This window comes from Phocoena phocoena, chromosome 9, assembly GCF_963924675.1.
Source record: "Phocoena phocoena chromosome 9, mPhoPho1.1, whole genome shotgun sequence".
Lineage (NCBI taxonomy): Eukaryota > Metazoa > Chordata > Mammalia > Artiodactyla > Phocoenidae > Phocoena > Phocoena phocoena.
The window spans coordinates 52,540,924-52,555,434 of NC_089227.1; positions in this window are offsets into that span (position 1 = coordinate 52,540,924).

Below are 14,511 nucleotides of genomic sequence, written 5' to 3' on the forward strand. Positions count from 1 at the left end.
AAATGGACACATGATCTACAATTTTACATGTAAGTGTATGTTTGAACATAAACTCTTATAACTGTTCAAGGTCATTAATAAAATTCCGGGGAATTTAGTCCTGGTATTGGTGACAGCCCTTGGAAACTTCATCTTTTTTCTCTTGTACTCATTCCTGATGTGGAATTCAGCACTTAGTTCCAAATGCCAAATTACACTTAACCCATAATTTCTCAGCTCTGTGTGTTTTTCTATAGAGAAAAAGAGAAGGAAAAGGAAAACCCTTTAAAATTCTTTGGATGGGGGTTTGATACTTTTCAAAATACTGGTCGAAACCAATTAATTGGAAGGTAAAACACATAAAATGGTAGGTTATTACAAACTCTGCAGGAAAATGTGAGGGCAAGAGAGTCAACCAACAAACCGCTTGATGTATTTGAGAGTGTTGTGAAATATTTTTATATTCTAACAACTTCAGGAAGCTCGTGGAGAATGTGTACTGTGCAATCATTCCCTTGTGCGTTTCTTCACATTCTACCATGTGAGCTGCTTGCCTCATGTGTAGGTTCAGCTGTCTACCCTTGTGTAAATAGGGCCTCTACAGATCTTCTCCTGCAGGGCAATTTTAACATACTGAGAGATACCAATTTGTCTTATTCTTACTCCTGTGGAGAAAAAAAGTTTATATCTCAATCCCAATCCAAACACACTCAAATTTATTTGCTCACTAAGTCGAAAGACCAGGTATTTCTGTTCTGAGATTCCTTGTACCCTGTGGGGATTAACAGCCTGTTTGGTTTTAGGAGCCATTGAAGAGAGAGCCCTCAGGGAGACATAGGTCCTTAAGGAGAGATTGGCTTTGCCCTGTAAGGGAGAAGGATGGAATTTGCAGCTTGGTGTCGAAGACCACATAGGATGGGGTTAATTTCTCCCAGATGAGAAGGACAGGATTCAGGTTAAAGGGGTTCTGATAACCAGTCCCTTTGGAAGCATTCTGAGAACGGCAGGGCCTAAAAAGGGAGTCAGGCTGGTTACCCCCTGTCAGCTGCCTTCCTAAGACATTTTGTGCTTTTCTGTGGTTCCACTGCCAGCTGGCTTCTAGTTCAGCTACTGGGAGGCAATGGCAGGCAAGAGGACCGGAGGAGGAGAAATCAAAGTATTGTTTCCTGCTTCCTTCCTCTTTGGGTGCTTCCTTCCTCCTTTTGGGTGTCCGTGGCTATGTCTTTCTACCAGACTGGCTGTGTGGCCCCTCCTCCATGGTCTAGCTCCAACTGGGCTCCTATAAAACTGTTTCCTCCTCTTGCACCTTTAGACCTAGTGGTGGTATTGGCTTTCTTCTGCTAGCCTCTGAGAGCTTCAACCTCTTTTGTGGATTCCTTTAACTTGGGCCATACCTCTATAAATATTCTTTTCATTAAACTTTTTAATTGAGCCATTTACCCGGGATTCTGCCTTCTTCTGGAGCCCTGACTGTTACGGGTCCTAGAGAGGTAGGGCACTAGCAGCTTGGGTATGAGGCATCTTGCCTTGGAAGCCTGGGATGTTGATGATTCTGTTAGCAATTACTGTCTCTTGATTTGAGGTGTAAACTCTGGTTTAATGGGAGAATATGCCATGCAATGCACAGAGTATCAACTGCCAAACTAAGAAGTACTGACAGTAGCCTGATTGATTACATCTGTCATGATCTTAGAGGAGATTTGGATTATGAGAATAAATGTCAATTATCATAGTATATGACTGTCGACAATTGAGGTGAATTTGTAATAATCTAAGATATTCCTTGGAAGCTGTTTTTTTAAACAAAAGACTATAAAACATTCTCAAATTTACATATGTATATGTTTATGAGGCAGAGTCAATGGTGCAGATGAAGTCTGAAATAAACATTCATTTATACATTTCAGATTCATGATGATTTAATATAAGTATGAATTATCATAATTATTTTGAATATTTAAAATATATAGGGTAAAATGGTATCAAATTAAGAATATCTTTTTAATAAATCATAGAGTGATGAAATAGAGAAATCTGGAATGTATTTAATAAAAGGATATAGATAAAGTTTCTTTTCTAGCATTTAGTGACCTTGATGTTACTATTTTATAAAGTCTAGGTCAATTATTGTGATGACTTTATGGAATAGTTTCCTTTCTTTGAATCTGATACAAATATATATGGTGCTTTATTTCCTGTGTAGGTAATCTCTATGAATTTCAGATGATGGAATGAGATTTCAGTGTACATTTTGTCGTAAGACTCCCAGTTCACTTAAAAGATCTATTTTCTGATTCTGGGTATAGTTTCTTTAGCACTGATACAAAATAAAGTCAGTGCATCACAATATAATGTGTATTAAATGGTTTGTTTATTCATCAAAAGTCTGCACATGGGGATTGCTGTTAAAGATCCACATTAGCGCTTTGGACTGAATATTGCATTAATAGTTTTAAAACTCCATTTTAAATAGAGGAAATATTGCTAAAATTTGTCACTATCCCTCTTCATAAATGTTTTAAAAACCTCACATATTATCAGTTATATTTTTCATGTTGTGTCTTTATAAATGGCTTTCTTAGGTCAACATGTGACTGTTTCTTATCATATGGACACCATTTGCATGTATCGGTGCTGCCATCCCCTCATACTCAGCACGTCCAAAATTGAGTCCATCCTCTTACTCACTAAATCGCTTTCCCTTCTTTTATGATCATACTGTTCTTCTGTATTTTTTGTCATTACTTCAGTTTCCAGGGCTAAAAATCTTGAAGCTATCTTTGACATCTTTTCCTCCTTCATTGTGCCTATTTGATCAAAGTCAAGACCTACCATTTAAAAAAAAAAAAAACATTTGAAATATCTCCTGGGTTCTCCTTTCCTTTCTTTGTCCACAGCTATCAACAGAATTCAGGTCTTTAGCTGCTTCATGTGTGTGCTCCTAAAGGATTACACATCTCTCTAGCAACCCCGCCCCAATAAACACACACACTCCAATCCATTATGAATTTTACTCCTAGACCCACCTTAAAACACCAAGTTTATAATATTACTCTTATGCTATTGCTGTTGCCAACCACATCTTAATTTTAAGAGCCTTACAACATGACCCTAATTTATTTATTCATCACCATTTAAAGCTATTTCCTAACATGTGTTTATATTTCTAGTCCAGGCTACCCTTCAATTCAGTTTCAGTGACTTTCTCATAAGCAGTTAATATTGCAGCCACACATCTCTGTGTTCCTGCCATTTCCTGAATGGTCCATGCATTCTTACCCATTCATTTATTTGCATATGCTACTCATTCTGCCTAGAATGCTCTTCCCTGCCTCCAGCTGTCAAGTTTGTAGCCCTTAAGAAGTCTTCCACAAACATCTATTCACTCTCCAGAATTTGGTTTTCATTTTTCTGTGCTCTTCTATATACAGTGAGTGTATTCATATAAAGAGTGTATCTCTCAGCTCCAGGACTTGCAGACCCTGCAGTCAGAAACCCTTGACCCAGGTCCACCCAGCAGTGGTCAGGCATGAGCCCCAGGACCTGGCTTCATGCACCGGTGGGCAAGTACCAGCCCCAGCATTGCCTGGGACCTGACTCTGCCCACCAGTGGGCAGACACCAGCCCCTGGACCACCACAGTCCCACATCCTGCCTTGTCAGGACCCAGCAAATATACCAGAGGATAGTACCAGCCCTGAGACCCCCCAGGGCCCCAACTCTGCCCACCAGCAGGCCAACAGCAGCTAAGGAACACCTTGGGTCCCTCAGTTAGCAGCTCCAGGATCCAGCTCCACCAAGTAGTGGGCCAATACCAACTGCAGGACACCCAGGACCCAGCAGCCAGAGACCCTGGGACCTGGCTCCACCTACCAGTAAGTCAGCACAAGCCCCCGGACTCCCTGATCCCTTGGCCCCATCCACCAGCAGGCCAGTACAACTCTTCGAGAGCATAGACTCCTCAGCCAGCCACCCCAGGATCCAGCCTCACTCACCAGAGGGCCAGAACTAGCTTTGGAACACACCATGGAACTGGCAGCCAGATGTTTCAGGAACTTGCCCTATCCACCAGCAAGCCGATACTAGATCAGGGAACTCCAGCCCCACAACCGCTGATCCCAGAACCTGGCTCTGCCCACCAGTGAGCCACCGCTAGTCCTGGGACCCCCCCACCCACGCCCCAGCCAGACAACTTGTAACCTAGCCCTGCCAATCAGCAGCTGGTAGTCTCAGCAGAAGGCAGGGCCTGGCAACCAACCAGACCAGGACCAGACATTCCTACCAGAACAAGACAAGGATTCCCACTCTTGCCACTTTTATTCAACATAGTATTGTATGTCCTAGCCACAGCAGTCAGAAAACAAACAAAAACAGAAATAAGAGGAATCCAAATTGGAAAAAAAGAAGTGACTGTTTGCAGATGACATTATATTATACATAGAAAATCCTAAAGATGCCACAAAAAAACTACTAGAGCTTATCAATGACTTCAGCAGATTTGCAGGATACAAAATTAATATACAGAAATCTGTTGCATTTCTGTACACTAAGAATGAGCTATCAGAAAGAGAAATTAAAAAAAAAATTCCATTTACCATCACATCAAAAAGAATAAAATACCTAAGAATAAATCTAAGTAGGTAAAAGACTTGTACTCAATAAACTATAAGACACTGATGAAAAGAAATTGAAGATGACCTGAACAAATGGGAAACCATGTTCATAGATTGGAAGAATTAATATTGTTAAACTGACCATACTACCCAAGGCGATCTATAGATTCAGTGCAATCCATATCAAAATACCAATGGCATTTTTCACAGAACAACAACAAGTAACTCTAAAATTCTCATGAAAACACAAAGGACCGTGAATAACCAAAACAATCTTGAGAAAGCAGAACAGAGCTGGAAGTATCGTGTTCCCTGCCTTGAGAGTATACTAGCAAATCGGCTGGCAACTTGATCTTTACCTTCTAAGCCTCTAGAAGTATGAGAAATAAATTTTTTTATATGCCTCCCAGTCTGTGGTATTTTTATTATAGCAGCCTGAATTAAGACATAGAGAGATTTATTTTAAGGAACTGTCTCACATGATTCTGCAGGTTGGCAGGTCCAAATCTACAGTGTGGGCTGCTGGGCTTGAAAACCAAAGAAAGGTGATGGTATGTTTCCATTCTGAAGGCCAGCAACCTGGAGACCCAAGAGAGCTGAGGTGCAGATGAAATCTGAAGGCACGCAGATAGGCAAATGAAGTCCAAAGGCAGTCTGCTGGAGAATTCTCTTGCTTAGGGAAGTTGGTCTTTTTTTTTTTTTTTTTTTTTTTTTTTTTTGTGGTATGCAGGCCTCTCACTGTTGTGGCCTCTCCCATTGCAGAGCACAGGCTCTGGACACGCAGGCCCAGCGGCCATGGCTCACGGGCCCAGCCGCTCCGCGGCATGTGGGATCTTCCCAGACCGGGGCATGAACCAGTGTCCCCTGCCTCGGCAGGTGCACTTTCAACCTCTGTGCCACCAGGGAAGCCCCGAAGTTGGTCTTCTTGTTCTAATCAAGGCTTCAGCTGATTCTATAAGGCCCACCTGCATTATGGAGGGCAATCTGCTTACTCAGAGTTCACTGATTTAAACGTTAATCTCATCCAAAAGAAAAAAAAAAACCACTTCCAAGTTGACACACAAAATTAACCATCACAACAGTTGATGAGGGATCCCAGTCCTCTATAACGTGTGGAGATTTAAACATTGATAAGGCAGCTTTGAAGTGCATACCGTGTAAGGTCAGTGTGGTATTCTGAGCTTCTTGGTGAGCAAATAAATCTTGCATACAGTCTTCTGCTGATGCCATACAAATGCCTGAGAATTGGAGATATATTTATCTTAAAAAAATAAAGAATATGTTGGATTCAGCATGCTTTTATGTAAAAATTCATGGCTTATAGATTAGTACTTGTTTTCTGATTGTTTTCATCTTTTATAGTTACACTGTGAAATGAAGGCAGGAACCATTTATATACTTTAGGTTCCTCCATATCAGCCATTGGTGAATATAGTAGATGTTTATAGTAATATGTAGCAAAATCCTTAAAATATGTTGATGTTATACTTGCATGCAGTTGCTTACAATCTACATGTAGGGACTAGAAAATAAGGGTAATAACCTCTCAGGAGAAATGGAAGGGGCTGAATTTTCTGTTCTGGCATTGAACGGGTAGAGAAATAGTAGGTGAGAAAAGATCCTCAACCCCACCTTGGACTTGGGGCTTCTCACAACTATTCCCTGGTAAATAGGCAAACAAGAAAAAGACCCAAACACTTGGTTGTCAAGAGGGCAGGAAAGAGAGCCTGAAGGCTCACTAAGAGAAAAGTGTGTGGTGTGTTGGCTGATGGTGGTGAGAACAGGGCAACCAAAGGAGCACTTGTAGAGAAGAGCCCAGGAATGTCTCGTGAGACACCTTAATCTTCCCAGATTCCCAGCACACCAGATCTTTATGGGCTATATATACCCAGAGCCCGGCCCCCATCTAGGGGAGGAGTTTACTGTGGATCAGCCTTATTCCGGGCATAGAAGCAACAGCAGCAATGATGTGGCAGGGGTCCAATTCTCGGTGGTGCTGTGAGCAGTGAGGGTCCGTCATTACAGTGATGTGGGAGCACGTGAGAAGCAGGGAAAGAAGAAGGAGCAGTCTTCCAAGGATCTTTACCATTTGCTACCTTTTTGAGCCAGGAGGAGGACTTTACAGACAGTGATCCATCAGAGAGCTGTTATGCTGTTGATCTACACCCTGTCTCTATTCCTATCCAGGGTGTCCTAGGGAACTACTTGCAGCAGTCTATTAAGTTATTTATCTATTCATTAAACTTAATTATTTATTAACTAAATAGTTGATGATATTAGGGTTAATTTATTAATTAAATTGTTTATCTTTATGCATTAATTAAATCGTTGACAATGTTAGGGTTACCCAGATGGGCACGTATATTAGAACTCTTTGTTTCACGCTACAGAAACACAACTCAGACCAAAGTAGCCTCTGTGAAAAATGGGATTTACTGGATTATTTACCTGAAGATGTCAGGGTTTTTTCTCGTTGCAGACATGGCTGAATCCAGGGCTTAGGAATGTCATGTTTCTCTCTCTCTCATTCTCTGGCTGTCTTGCTCTTTGGCTCTGGTTCTACCTGACTCTCCGTGACACCACACTCCTCTGAGCATTGATTTCATTCTGAAGAAAGTTTTTCTAGTTTGCTGGAACAGATGGTGGTTGGCCACTCCAAGTCCTTCCAGCCCACAGTTAGAACAGAGGTAGGCAAGTAAGGGATAGTTGAGAAGATTCCTTTATAGCTCTGGCTGCAGAGCCCCAGAGAGAACCCCGTTTAAGAAGCCTTGTGTCATATACCCAATTTTGGATTTACTTCTTTGGCTGGTCAGTACTGGATCACATGCTCACCTCAAAGAAGATATTCTGGGTGAACAGGAGCTTATGCACAATGAACAGAGAACACGTGATTTGAGGACATACCATGTATGTTAAATCAGAGTGATACTCTAATAATCACGTTCTATACTTACAACACTAATTCCTTAGTAGAGTGAGTTGACTCTGGAGTAGCTTGTGAAATACATTTAAATTTCCCTTCCTTGTCTTTTAAAATTGGACAGTTTTATTTCTAAAGCATGGTTTAAATGTAAATTACATAAGATTTAGAGGGATGAGTTCTCTGAAAATACACAGGGTAAACTTCTGTCTTTTATGGTAGCAGTCCCTATAGCTGCTGTCTTTATACCAAGTAACACCAGGAGTTAACCCTGCAGACTGGAGTCTTAGGCCAGGGAGAAGGGTACAAGTGTCCGTGTAGATCTTGAAGCTAGTGACTGGTATTTAATCAAGAATGTATATATAGTACTTAAAATGTGCCAGGCTCTATTCTCAGTGTTTGATGTATGTTAATTCATTGAATCCTTACGACAACCCTATGAGATAAGTACTGTTTCCACACCCACTCCAACCCATTTCATAGATGGGGAAACTAAAGCACTGAGAAGTTAAGAAACTTGCTGAACATCACATTTAGTAAAAGACAGAAGTGAGACTTAAACCCAAGCACTTTATCTTCAGAATCCATGCTTTTAACCACTAGGGTCTTTGATGTGTTGCAGATCAAAGAGAAAGGAAGGCGGAGTGTCCTGTACTATTCCTCACTGCCCCCTATCACCTAGCAAAGTTGTTTTCAAATTCTGGGACTCTATGAAACTCTTGAGTTTCATTTTCAAATGCAGTTCACTTGTCTCAAAAATGGTTTAAAAATAGGGAGACTTAAAACTGATATAGCAAATTTTAACACTTTGGAAACCAAAGTATTAGCCAGTTTTGGCAGATTACCTTGACATTGCCCAGATATTGAAGTGAAATTTCTGCCATTTCTGAGCATATAATTGAACTTCTTGTAAATGTGATAAGAATTATTAAACTTGTCACATTGCATTGGTGTTTAAAAAACAGTTGGTCTGTGTACACTTGAGTATGTTAGTAAATGTCCACAGTACCCAATTAAATGCAAGGCAAGGCTCAGGCATTTTTGCATGTTTCATATCCATTGGTCATTTATAACCATTTCCTTTTCATAAAAATCAAGTAAGATTTCCCTGCACACATAAAGCTTCGAAGTCAGTGGCTACCGCATCCCACTCTTTGGGGTACCATAAGAGAAATCAATAAAATTAGAGCATTAAGTGAGCAATGTGGAATTTCCTGACGACTTGGAAAAGGAGAGGGCTTATACCACATACCACACAGAAAATGGCTTGGGATTCCTCTTCAACACTTTGCTTTTCAAAATCTCTTTTGACCCCCACCCTATTATGTATGAGGTCTGGAGGGAGGGAGAGGATATGAGGTAGCCTACATGGGAGGAGGGTGTCCCAGTACCCTGGGCTTCAGTATTTTTGCCTCCTGAGTTTTCCTTGGGACTTACTAAGGCCTACTCTCCCTGGAAAGCTACATGGGCGGATAAAAAAATAAGACTTTTTCACCTGCATATTTTTCTCTTAATTTGTATTCAGTACTCTTCTCATACTAGAAAAGTATTTGGTCATGATTACACCTTAAACTTTTAGTTATGATTCTCTTGCCAAAAATATATACTTTATAACATAAAAAAAATGTTAAAAAAATTAAGAATAATCCTTTAAAAATATGTATTACATTAATTCTATTAATCCTACACGTACATTATAACTATATCAAAAAGCATGCAAAGGAACGTAAGCTATACTTAAATTTTCTTTTGGGTAAGGAAGGAAGCCCAGGCCCTTTTTGTTTCAACTGTAGAAGACAGACATGCTGATTGCGTGGTCAGCAACACTTCCCTGCGTGCCAGGACACCAGAATGTTACTGAACAAACACACACCAAGCCATGAAAAAAGAGACAGTGAATACCTAGGCTAGGTGGCAACCACGATATCAAATTTGGGCCTAATGGGTGAGGAGGTCAACTGCATGGTGATGGACGGCAACTAGACTTGTACTGGTGATCACTTTGTAGTGCATCCGGATGTCGAATTTTAATGCTGTACACCTGAAACTTACATAATTAAAAAAAAAAACCTTTAAATAGCCTAAAAAAAGAATATCAGATCCTTAGTTAATGCCAATTACATTTCTTTATGTCAGCTAATATTCTAATATTTCATTAATATTTCACTACATTTGCTAGAGAATAAAATACAAAACAAATCTAACTGCTTATCTCTAAATATTTGGAGCTATTTTATTCAAATATTCATAGCAGTAAGCAGGAAAATAAATAGACAAATAGTTCTCAGATGTACCAATTGAGAAAAGTAGTTGGGGTCAGACCAACAGAATACTTCTTACTGTTAGCTTTTGACTACTTCTTCATAATGATCATAGAAACACAAGCCTAGAATTGTTTTTAATAACAGGCTATAGTGAACACTGATAATTCTCTTTATTATAGGTATCCAACTATTCTGTGTTTATTTTCAAAATATATTGTAAGCCCTGTAGCTAAAACACCTTTTAGTTATTATCATTATCATAATAAAACTTATACTTTATAGTAATGATAACTTTTCTTTTGATAAGCTTTAAAAGTTTCTTTGGTTTTCAATCCTTTTTGCTGGTTTCTCTCTATTCCATTTGCCCCTTGATGTTCATCTTTTTCCCTCAAGTGTGCGTGTGTGGTGTGTGTGCGTGCGCACATAGAAATCTAATTTTTAAAGGGGAGTAAATTTGACAATCCCAAAAGGGACATGTTAAAGATATTTTGGGGTTCAAGATCCTGGTGTAAAAAGTGTACAGCAAATGTATTTTAAGATGATTCCACAGAAATATCTGGTATTAGAGAATGCTTCTGTGGAATTTTTTTTAAGAAGCCTGTTTTGTCATATTCCAATTGCAGATAAATTCTTCTTCTCTCTGGCGTATGATGACAATTAAAGGGGACCTCAGATTGATTATTGGAATAGTAGAAATCAGAGAATAGAGAACTTATCCTATCTCCCAGTGTTCTAGAACTTACATTTTAAACCATTCTGGAAAATTCTATTTCTGGAAGTTCTCCATTTTATATTATATGCATAGGTTACTTTTCTCATTTTAATTTATTCAGTATTTTATGTGTCTACTCCCTCATGCTTTAAATAATTAGTAACCACCATTTCTGTGCCAGGCAGTTCTAGGCCCTTTAGGTAGATGAATAAAATACAATCCCAGGCTCCAAGACAATGTAAGTCTGGTGGGAAAGCTCACAGTTTCACTGTGTTTACAGGGTCAGTTTAACTGCTGATTTGAAAGGACTTTAAAAAATCTTAGGAGGCAGCATTGAAAATGGTCACTGGGGTGTACTAGTTATTTCTCATGAGAGAAATTTTGCAGTTAAAACAAGTAAAATCAACCCCCAAAACCCTGATTTAGCTCTGTTTGGGTTAAAATCTGGGACATCTGTGTAGGTCAAACCAGTTAGATAATCACTAATTCCTGATCCCTTGCCATTTAAAAAATTATTTATTTATTTATTTATTTCTGGCTGCATCGGATCTTTGTTGCTGTGCGAGGGCTTTCGCTAGTTGTGACGAGCCAGGGCTACTCTTCCTTGCGGCGCACGGGCTTCTCATTGCCGTGGCTTCTCTTGTTGCGGAGCACGGGCTTTAAGCCGGAGGGCTTCAGTAGTTGTGGCTCGCGGTCTCTAGAGCACAGGCTCAGTAGTTAAGGCACACAGGCCTAGTTGATCCACGGCATGTGGGATCTTCCCGGACCAGGGCTCGAACCCGTGTCCCCTGCATTGGCAGGTGGATTCTTAACCACTGTGCCACCAGGGAAGTCCCCTGATCCCTTGCCTTTTTGCTCTATATTATAGCCAAGGACAGTTTGTAGGCTGATCAGAGACCTTTGTTAAAAGTTTGTGCTGAGTTATTTGTGCTGCATTACATTTCACAGTTGGGTCAGAGTGTTCAATAAGTTGATTTTTCTGTCCCTTTTATTTCTCGTTCTAGAGCTCTGCCATAATCGGATACATGCGACTTCCATTCTGTGTGATGGAAGTACCTGTACCTCGAGTGACAGAGGCAGGCTTTTGAAGTTTTCATGAAGCAGTTGTGCTGATTTGCTCTTTGTTCAGCGTGGAGGGTAGGATGCGTCTGGCTCATCTAATTTAGACACTTAGAAATCAGATCCCATTTCTACTTTTGAAAACCATCTGGGCTGCTTTTTATTCTGCAGACCCAGGAGCCCTCAGTGAAATCAATAGGGTTGGCAGGAAATATCTGTGAAGAGGTGAGGTTAGCTTGTTGTGTGCAAGACATTTTTCTGAGACCTGGACAAGAGAAAAACAGATTTCTTGGGTGATATTTTTACAGAAATAAAGACATTTTGAGGGCTTTTGTGGAATGGTTAGGATTTATTAGAAGATAGGACATGTTAAATATGCTATTAAAAACTGATGTATGGGCTTCCCTGGTGGCGCAGTGGTTGAGAGTCCGCCTGCCGATGCAGGGGACACGGGTTCGTGCCCCGGTCTGGGAGGATCCCACATGCCGCGGAGCGGCTGGGCCCGTGGGCCATGGCCGCTGGGCCTGCGCGTCCGGAGCCTGTGCTCTGCAACGGGAGAGGCCACAACAGTGAGAGGCCCGCATACCGCCAAAAAAAAAAAAAAAAAAAAAAAACTGATGTAAAAACCAGTATGCATTAAAGTATTTTTCTTTTAGTTTTGATTGACCTCTAGAATTAAAAACATAAATGACTTAAGGCACAAGTTCTGTGTTCTTTTCTTCTTATGTAAGAAAGATTGGGGGCAATATGTTATAAACTTTATCTTTCAAGTTCAGAAAATGGGGACATGTTAGAGGCTCATACTGGTAAATTGCAAGCTTAGAAGCTCTTTGATTAATGCTGTTATTCTAAAATAAGATTTGAGCCTGGTTATGGTGAAAAGAAATAGAGTTTCATGCAGGGTCAATATATTGGGCAAGGTGATACTATGAGTAAAGTTCAAGTGCCCTCAATTGAGCCTCTGTTATTTCTTCTGTGTCATTGTAACCATTTTCCAGTCAATAGTGTATAAATATTTTTAGACACTGCGCAGTCAGTTTTAATCTTCATCTTTATTAATTTTATCATGAATATACTCACAAAGTGTTCCTTTTTGAGAACACAGATACACAGATTTTTTTTTTCTAATAACTCCCAGTAAAAAATGTGTGCCCTACCCACTTTACCCCAACTTTACCTCTGTTGACCAAAGGTAAAGGTCTGTCTGTCATTAGTTCACTAAAGAGCAAGGTGATTTTCATTAATCATTTTTTAAAATTCTCCAACTCATTAAGTGGTTATTTTATCCATGTTATTATTTAATATTTATGGTGCCAAACTGAACCTCAGATATATCTATACGGTTGATATAGAGTGCAAAACTATTAGCTCTCTATCAGTTTGATCACTGTCATAAGATTTAGTGTGAAGTAATGACATCAAGGCCCATTCCAGTCCCTACATCTAATCATCCATTTATAAAAACTAGGAAAAGCTTTTGCACAGCGAAGGAAACCATAAACAAAACGAAAAGACAACCCACAGATTGGGAGAAAAATATTTGCAAATGACGTGACCAACAAGGGATTAGTCTCCAAAATTCACAAACAGCTCATGTAGCTTAATATCATCAAAACAAACAACCCAGTCAGAAAATGGGCAGAAGACCTAAATTGACATTTTTCCAAGGAAGACATGCGGGTGGCCAAGAGGCACATGAACGATGTTAAACATCACTAATGATTAGAGAAATGCAAATCAAAACTACAATGAGATATCACCTCACACCGGTCAAAGTGACCATCATCAGAAAATCCACAAATAATAAGTGCTGGAGAGGGTGTGGAGAGAAGGGAACCCTCCTACACTGTTGGTGGGATTGTACAGACACTATGGAGAACAGTATGGAGGTTCCTTAAAAACTAAAAATAGAACTACCGTATGACCCTGAAATCCTACTCCTGGCCATATATCTGAAGAAAAACGTGGTCCAAAAGGATACATGCACCCCAGTGTTCATTTCAGCACTGTTTACAATAGCCAAGACATGGAAGCAACCTAAATGTCCACTGACAGAGGAATGGATAAAGAAGATGTGGTACATATATACAGTGGAATATTACTCAGCCATACAAGAAGAATGAAAGAATGCCATTTGCGGCAACATGGATGGACCTAGAGATTGTCATACTGAGTGAAGTAAGTCAAGAGAAAGAGAAATATTGTATGATATCGCTTATATGCAGAATCTAAAAAGAACGTGTTTACAAAATAGAAACAGACTCACAGACTTCGAGAATGAACTTATGGTTACCCGGGGAAAGGGTGGAGGGAAGGGATAGTTGTTAGGGAGTTTGGGATTGACATGTTCACACTGCTATGTTTCAAAAGGATAACCAACAAGGACCTACTGTATAGCACAGGGAACTCTGCTCAATGTTATGTGGCAGGCTGGATGGCAGGGGAGCCTGAGGGAGAATGGATACATGTATATGTATGGCTGAGTGGCTTTGCTGTACACCTGAAACTATCACAACATTGTTAATTGGCTATACTTCAATATAAAATAAAAAGTTTAAAGAAAGAAAACTGAGCTCTTAAGATTTTTTAATTTTCACGTGCCACAGAACCTGAAACCACTTCTCTGGTCATTGCAGTGCACTGGTTTTCAAAGTGTGGCCCTTGACCAGCAGCATCGGCATGAGCTAGGGACTTGTTGGAAAATGCAGGTTCTCAGGCTAAACCTCCGAAGGACTGAATCAGAAAGCCGAAAGGGGGACACTAGCAATCTGAGTGTTAGCAACCCTCCAGGTGATTCTAATGCATGCTAGGAGTAGAAAATGGTGGGAAAATGAATCTTGCCTGGATTTCTCAGCACTCCTGAAAAACATCCTCCTTAGACATGGAAATTTATGTAATGTGAAGATAGGGAGTATTTGCTTTCACTTTCTCTAGAAATATTTCACTCTTCACATACCAGGAGAAT